Below are 8213 nucleotides of genomic sequence, written 5' to 3'. Positions count from 1 at the left end.
ATGAGAGGTATGAAAAATTTTCTCATTCTCTTGAAAGGGTATTCTAGTTCTGCATATGTCACATTGAAGGTCTAAGGTCAAGAGTGACCAGTCTAGGTTAAATCAATGCTTAAGGGTCCAAGTTCTACTGAGAGACCAATCTAAGGTAACTCAAGTAGTTTGACCATGTGATGAAACTCCTTATCGTTTAGCTTGAGTCTCCTCTATAGATTTTTGGTATTTGTCTCTAGAGGTATTTTATTGTTGGGGTTATTGATTGGTGATTTACTCTCTTTGATGACAGTTACTATCAGCTAGTTATTGTGCTTTTGACATTTGGCACTTGGTTTGGAAATGGACATTCTTTCAATATAGTATCTCTTTGGTTTTTGATATTTGATTTAGGCTTGGTATCTTATTGTTGACTTTGGTATGTGGTAATTTTGGTATTGGTTGAGTGTCTTTTCAACTTTGGTTATCTTTCTATATTAGTAGTTTGTGTACCCTTGAGGTAGATTTGGCTATGAGGATTCCTTGCCTATGATTGATTTATGATTTGATTATCTATGTGTGGATCATCCACTATCTTCCCTGCATGGTGAGAATGGTATCTAATTAGGTGCCTAGGAGGTCAAGAGGTAGTCACTTCTTACCATTGGGTTCCCCCACATATTGCCAGTTATTGAATATTCAATGATGCAATTGTACCTTTATCATCCTTGTTCTTGTCTTAGAGACTTCTATTCATTTGATGTATCTATGTATCATGTATCTTGAGATCCTACGGGATGTTATATTTTATATTTATGTACTTATATTTATTGACACATACCCTGCAACATATGTAGTGGGTGATTTTATATGGATGCACTTTATCATATCAGATGTTCTTATGTATGTTCTTATGATATTGTGTATCTTTCATTCATGTATAATATTATGGACATTGTACTTAAGACTTAAACTATTAATTCAACTTCTTAAACATGACTCAATGTGAAGGAACCCTTGAGGAATGAAATCAATATTGTAATTTCATTTGTGTAAATTTTCTACTTGTGCATATTGCTTCTGCATTATTACTTTGTTAAACTTTTAAAAAAATAGTTCAATAAATTTTATAACATATTAGGTTAATTTCTCTTAGGTTCTTGAGTGGGGTGTTACACACCAAGCGCTTTCATGCGGCTCATGAATGAGGTACTGAAGGAATTTCAAGTTAAGTTTTCATTTTTTACCTAAATGATACTTTGATCTTCATTAAGACATTGGAGGAGCATATCATGCATATTTGTAGAGTATTTGAGAAGTTAAGGGAAGAAAAGTTGTTGATTAATTTGAAGAAATGTAGTTTTGTAAAGAAATAATTAGTGTACCTAAGATTTTTAGTTTCGCCAAAAAGTCAAAAAATGGACCTCGAGAAATTGAAGGCTATCATCAAATGGTCTACTCCAAGGAATTGTACTAAGGCAATATATTTTCATGAATTGACTAGTTTTTACAAAAAGTTTATCAAGAGTTTTAATAGTAGTTGTGGGCCCTTGATTGAAATAATGAGACAGGATAGGAAAGAGTTTAAGTGACTATGAGAGTAGATAAGATTTTTAATTTGTTGAAATGGAAAGTTATAGAGTAGCCTATTTTAGCACTTCATGATTTTAATAGGGTGTTTCAAGTAAACTGTGATGCTAGTTGTACAACAATAGGAGTTATTTTGATCCAAGAAGGTAGACCCGTTTCTTATTTTAGCAAGAATTTGAATGATGGAAAAAAATATATTATGTTTATGATAAATAATTTTATGCTATACTTCAAGCACTAAAGAAGTGGAGACATTTTCTTCTTCATATGAAGTTTGTTTTGTATATTGGTCATCAAACTTTGCAATATTTGAATAGTCAAGAAAAGTTCAATCAAAGACATTTGAAATGGGTTGAGTATTTGTAGAGTTACACATTTGTTTTCAAATATAGGAGTGAAAAGCCTAATAGGGTTGTAGACGCTCTTAAAAAGAGAAAACTTTTGCTGAGGGAGATGCAAATTGATTTGGTTGAGTTTAGGGAACTCGTGAGTTCACATCTAGAGGACCCTAATTTTGGTGAATCTTGGAAAGCTTGTATATAACCTTTTACACTTGACAAGACAAAGTGGTTGAATTTTATAATCCAAGATGGTATGCTATTTAAAGGAAGATAGTTGAGTATTCCAAGAAGATCAATGAGGGATAATTTCATCAAGGAGAAGCATAGTCAAGGATTTGTCGAACATTTAGGTAGAGACAAACAATTTATTTGGTTAATGAGAATTATTGGTGTCCATAGTTGCAAAAAGATCTTAAGATGTTTATATAGAGTTAAAGAGTATGCTAGATGGAAAAAGGAGCGACGAAAAATATAAGGTTAGATCAGTCATTACCTATACTAGAAAAAGGATGTTAGCATGGATTTCGTTCTTGGTTTACCAAGAACTGAGCAAGGTCATGATTCATTTTTTTTAGTGGTTGACAAGTTTTCAAAGATGACACATCTCATTCCCTACAAGAAGACTATTGATGTTGTTCGTGTGGCAAAAATCTTTTTCAGAGAAGTTGTGAGACTACATGGTCTACCAAAGAGCATAGTTATGTATCAAGATACCAAGTTTGTTGGGTATTTTTGGTGCACACTGTGGAAGAAGTTGAAGACAGATTTAAAGTTCATCTCATCACATCATGGATAGATTGATGGATAGAAAGAGGTTGTGAATATGAGTTTGGGGAGCTTGCTAAGATGCTTGGTTGGAGATAAGCAAAAAGGATAGGATTTGATTTTACCATAGGAAAAAAAAATCATATAACTCTAGTCATAAGTGTATTGATAAATCACCATTGTAGATTATATATGGGAGCAGTCTTAAAAACACTTTTGAATTAAGGAAGTTGAATAAGGAGAGATACGTAGTGTTGAAGTTAAGGATTTTGTACAATATTTGAAAAACATTAATGAGGCGAGGAAGCACATCAAAAATATGAGCACACAATATAAGGCTAAGACATATGAGAGAATGAGATATAAAGAATTTTTTGTTGGGGACGAAGTCATAGTTCATTTGAGGAATGAGTATTTTCCTATTGGGACACACAATAAGCTAAAAATAAAGAAGCTTTGACCATGTAAAATAGATAAGAAACATGATTCAAGAAATTCCTATGATGTTGAGTTGCCTACTAAACTAAATATTTCACCAGTATTTAAGATCTAACAGATTATCATGAAGGAGGTATTACAAATAAGGTCACAGAAGCACAATAAAGTATGTTGGCAAATACTTCAACTACAAAGGAGATTGAGTAGATAGTGGAAAATCATTTTGGTAGAAGACAAGGAATATGACATATGAAGAATATCTAGTCAAATGGAAATGACAACCAAAAAAAGATTCATCATGGATGATAGTGGAGAAGGTTAACCACTTTGGTTTTCCTTTGAACAACTAAGATGTAACAATGTCACTTCTCAAATTACTCTAGGTGTCTATTGTAGGAGCATCTTCGGTATAAGGGCAATCTTGCATTGCCAAAAAATATTTCTATTTTTGTTTGTATTTTCAATCAAGGCTATTTTAGTGCACACAGTTGTTGTAGGTGAAGGCTAGCTATTTCTATTAAGTTGTTCATGTGAGCTCATAATATGTTAATTTCATAGGTGGAGGTTCATCTTAGATATATCAGCTCGTCAAACAAGTGTAATTGCCACATCATATGCATTAGTAATGTTATTACAAATTTTTGGTCTAAGTTTTTGGTGTCAAAAATTCAGTCTTAGTTTTGAAGGCCTACATAGCTCTGGAATGAGCCAAACCTTGATTGGTAGACACTTGTAAAACCAACCTCTATGGAATAGAAGTTATTGTTTCTGAAAAGGGGTTATGATAGCCAATTGAGTCAACGATTTGTAAGTTATGATCTCTAGAAGTTGGGTCATCCAAAAATGTAATTTATTGTCTTGAGCTGATCATATGTAATAAAGTATAATAAAATAATATAATTTGAGAGTGGTCGACCTCAAGAGTTAGAGCTAAGTGTCTAGAACCTTCCCAGACAATGGAAAATGCCTATATCAGGAAGGCCCATAGGTTATCTAGGGTAGCTCTGGGCGGTGGTTTGCATCTTTGTTTTGTTGAATATTGTAAAAAAGGCGCCCATGTGGATTTACACATTGTATCTATGAATAATATAATTCTACACTTGTCAAGATAATAAGAAGCTCATCTTTTGTTAATGCAAATTGTTATTATTTATCTATTTTATATTGTGTGTTTTCGTATCAAGGGGAGCACCCTTCATCAAGTGGTATTACAGCATGCGATACAAAAGAAGAGGAAGCTCATGAAGATGAAAATATTTGTGAGCATAAAGTAGATGAAGATGATTTGTTAATGATGACTGCAGTAGTAGAGGAAGAGTACAATGCCTTGGTTGGAGATCAAAGAAGTGAAGCAGTTACATGCCTTGGTGACAACATGCAAAAAACAAACAAAGATGAAGGTGTAGAAGAGGTAAATTCTTGTGAATTGTAAGATCGTATGTTTGAGATGAATTTGAAAGATGTGGTGATGGTTTATATGAGGGCCTTCCAAGTGATATTTGGTATGAAAAAGGGGATTTGTATGGTATTATAGAGTTTATTATAGGTTCATTAAATCCTACAAGATTTGAAGAGAACAAGATTTACACTTGGATGAAGTTAATTGTGAAGGAGTATTATTAGTAGTAGATACTTGTTCTAGCTACGTGTTGAAAGAGAAGAAAAAGGAAATATATCAGCAATGGCTACTTGTTTTTGTGAATCTATATTCACAAATATTTTCCTACCTTGGGTGTTTGGTACAAGAGCATCTTGCATCAAAAAATAAAAGGGGTTATGATAAAAACAAATTGAGGAGAGAGAAAGTGATGAAAATAGAAGGAAAAATAAAAATAAATAAATATAAGAATAACAAATCTCGATAAAATTCGTTTCATTTCCTAAGGTGCATAGGTGGAATAAAAAGAAAAAGAAAATAAAAATAGTTGCCATTTCATTTATCGAGGTATCTAGGCGGCATTTTAGAAGTTTCTGGAAAGTTTCTTAAATCATACATTCGATATTTATTATAGCCCACAAAGGCAATGCAATTTTCTAACTGGATCACATAGTGTTGCTTAGGTGTAATTGAGTGGAAATGTAATATTTGTATCAAGGTAGTTTCATTTACCTTTTACCCCAAATTGCTTGTGTTCGCAATATCTTTGGTGGTAAGTGACTATATAAGAAAGGCTTGTGAGCATTTGTAATAAAGATCTTGAAGTTTAAGCTCTTTGTAGAAGCTCATATTGTTGAATCTTTTAGTTTGGAAGCTCTCTCATATTGTAAGAAGTTGGAGTTCTCTCATTTTGGAGAATTTGTAAGGAATTTCAAGTATTAATATATGCTTTGTAAAACATTTTGTCTTCTCTTTATCTCTATTTTGTTAAGTATAATATTATGAGTTGATAAGGGTCTTTTGGCCTTTTGTGTGTGTGTGTGTGTGTGTGTGTGTGTGTGTGAGAGAGAGAGAGAGAGAGAGATTTCAAGTTTAAGAAAAGAGAGGCGGTCAAGATGGAGAGAGTGAGAAAGAGAGAGGTATAAAGGGAGAAATTAGTTAGATTTTAGGACTTAGGGTTATGGGGTTTAGAGCTTGTGGTTATAGGTTCTTGGTTTTGAGAATAGGATTTAAGGTTTAAGTCTTTTTCTTTTGAGTGGGGGAGGAAGGGAAGAGTATACACACGATAAATATTGTCAACCTTATGTACTCTGAGCTTCACACTATAAATATTTTACCCTAAACCTATACCTATATCCTAAAACTTGAACACAAAACCCTAAATGCAATATCCTACATCTTATTTCAGAGAACCTATGACCTAAAAAATGGAGCTTGTATGGAGTTTGGGAAGATTGTACAAGTACAATCTCCTTACTCCCCATAATGGTCTCATCGGTGTGAGTCATATAAGGAGGTGTGTAATAAGGGTGAAATGGGAATTGACAAAGTGTCATCTCTTGATTAAATGATATTCAAATTGGATTCTATATTTATTTTCTAAGATAGAATAGTAGGAGTTAGCTTTATTGTAAAGCCCCCCTATTTACTCTCTTAGAATTTTGGACTATTTTCTTATAACTTCAATTACAAAGAGAATTCTAGTAACACACACTCCAAAATTGAATGAAGAGAGTGGCAAAGTGCAATTGACATGATTTACAATGACTGAATTGTCAATCATACTTGTTTAATGATGATCTCTACATTCAACCAGTCGTATAAATCTTAATGGTGCAGTATGGAATATATATATATATATATAATTGAATATGCATTGAAGTTGATGTGCAAGGAAGGATGATAAGGCGAGCATGACAATCCTGGTGTCATACACAGTTCAGAATTATGTTTATATATATATATATATATATATATATATATATATATACTCGATGTAGGTGTCCAAGTCTAACATGTCTGCTGTTTCTTGAGTGATAGAATATTAGGAATGACTGATAGGCGTTTCGGCTAAATAATATTAGCCTTCTCTGATGTAACGTTGGAAAGCTTGCTATAATATGTATTGATCGGTAGCTGTCTCTGCTACCACGATATGAAGAATACTACAATAAATGTATTCCTATCTATCTCTTATTTAGCGATGGATAACCTGGTGCCGCTGATACACCTTTATGAATATACAAATGTGTATAATACTGCAATGGTATCGCTTATAGCAATATGGTGGTGTTTCTGATTTGTCTTTAGGTACTCGCAAAGATGGTGCTTTTTCTGGTACCAAACACGTTTTATCAGCAACTGGTTTGACGCTAGGCCAATTGCTCAATATAGCAATCCGAAATATATATATAATAAAAGATTTGATGATTTCGCTGTTTCTGATATTAGCTTCTTTTGCTTGTATGACAAACTTTGGAATAAGTACGATCGCTTCCACTAGAATGGAATGCTTAGCTGGTGCATCTAATTTAGTTGCAGCAAATCAAGATTGCGCTGTATCAGATTTCTCTCATATGTAAACATGCGTTCCAAAATCATTCGAACTAGAGGTATTCGAATCCCCTCGAAATGATTCTCGTTTCCATTTTAATAGACCTTAAGGATGGGAGGTTGCATCCAAAGACTTGACATTTAGAAAAAAAATGTTAAATAATTAAAGTTTTTATTTTTCTAAACTAAATTTCTTTCTTATGTAAAGTTTAAAAGTGACTATCTTACTTGTGTCACTTATCACACAGTAATCTTTAACGAACTACTGAATTCACAACCTCTCATTCATCAAGGTTTTGTCTTTGATCAAACTGTATTTCATATTTCAATCCCACCTCAATTATCCTGCCACCGCAATTGATCGCATCACTTCAAGAACTGTCCAATGTCTTTAAACTGTACATCTAACTAATGAGAGACTCCTGAATTTTCTGACTTGGCGTTCTCTTATTAACATCACTAAACTTCATTATAGAATGTGGCTTAGGTAGTTGTTTTCTGTGATTGCCGAATATGTCGTAGTTTCTCCCCTCATAACGAATTGTCACTGCTCTAATGCATATCATTGCTGTGTCATCATATGGAATGATACGACTATTGGCCGGTTGGCCTCTAACTTACCATTCGATCTAAATTATGTTTCACTTAGATATCATCTCTCTCAAATAGTATCCACCGCTGGTATAATTCAAGGGTCCTCGAATATAGGTTTTTTTTTCCTTTTCGAAAGTATATATTTATTATAAAAGCTCGTTCAAGAGTTCCATAAGGAAATAACAGTAAGAAAACTCTATTTTTTCACTCGAATATATATGTTAATAATAATAATGCATATGGTAATAACATTAATCATATTTTATATTGTCAATAGAAATATTATATAGTTTTAATAATATATTTATTATTATATATTAATTTATTATTTATTTTTATTTTTATTTTTATTTATTACTAAATTCTATTTTGAAAAAAATGAAATATCACATTCATCTTGGCTAATTCTATCGACCGATCATTTTGGGGATTCTCAGAGATAATTGGAAGGACAGACATTTTTTACTTGGAAGAAAGAGCTTTGTCCTTGAAGGTCTTAAGGTAGGTGTCTTTATCTAATCTCACAATGTCTGTAGTATTTGTAAACTATTAATGTGGAAATGTAGTACGGTTCTTTATGTTTG

The sequence above is a fragment of the Cupressus sempervirens genome, chromosome 6 (genome assembly GCF_028749045.1).
Source record: "Cupressus sempervirens isolate cs-2001-9-10 chromosome 6, ASM2874904v1, whole genome shotgun sequence".
Classification (NCBI taxonomy): domain Eukaryota; kingdom Viridiplantae; phylum Streptophyta; class Pinopsida; order Cupressales; family Cupressaceae; genus Cupressus; species Cupressus sempervirens.
The sequence above is the reverse complement of the archived record's forward strand: the minus strand, read 5'-3'. Positions refer to the sequence as shown.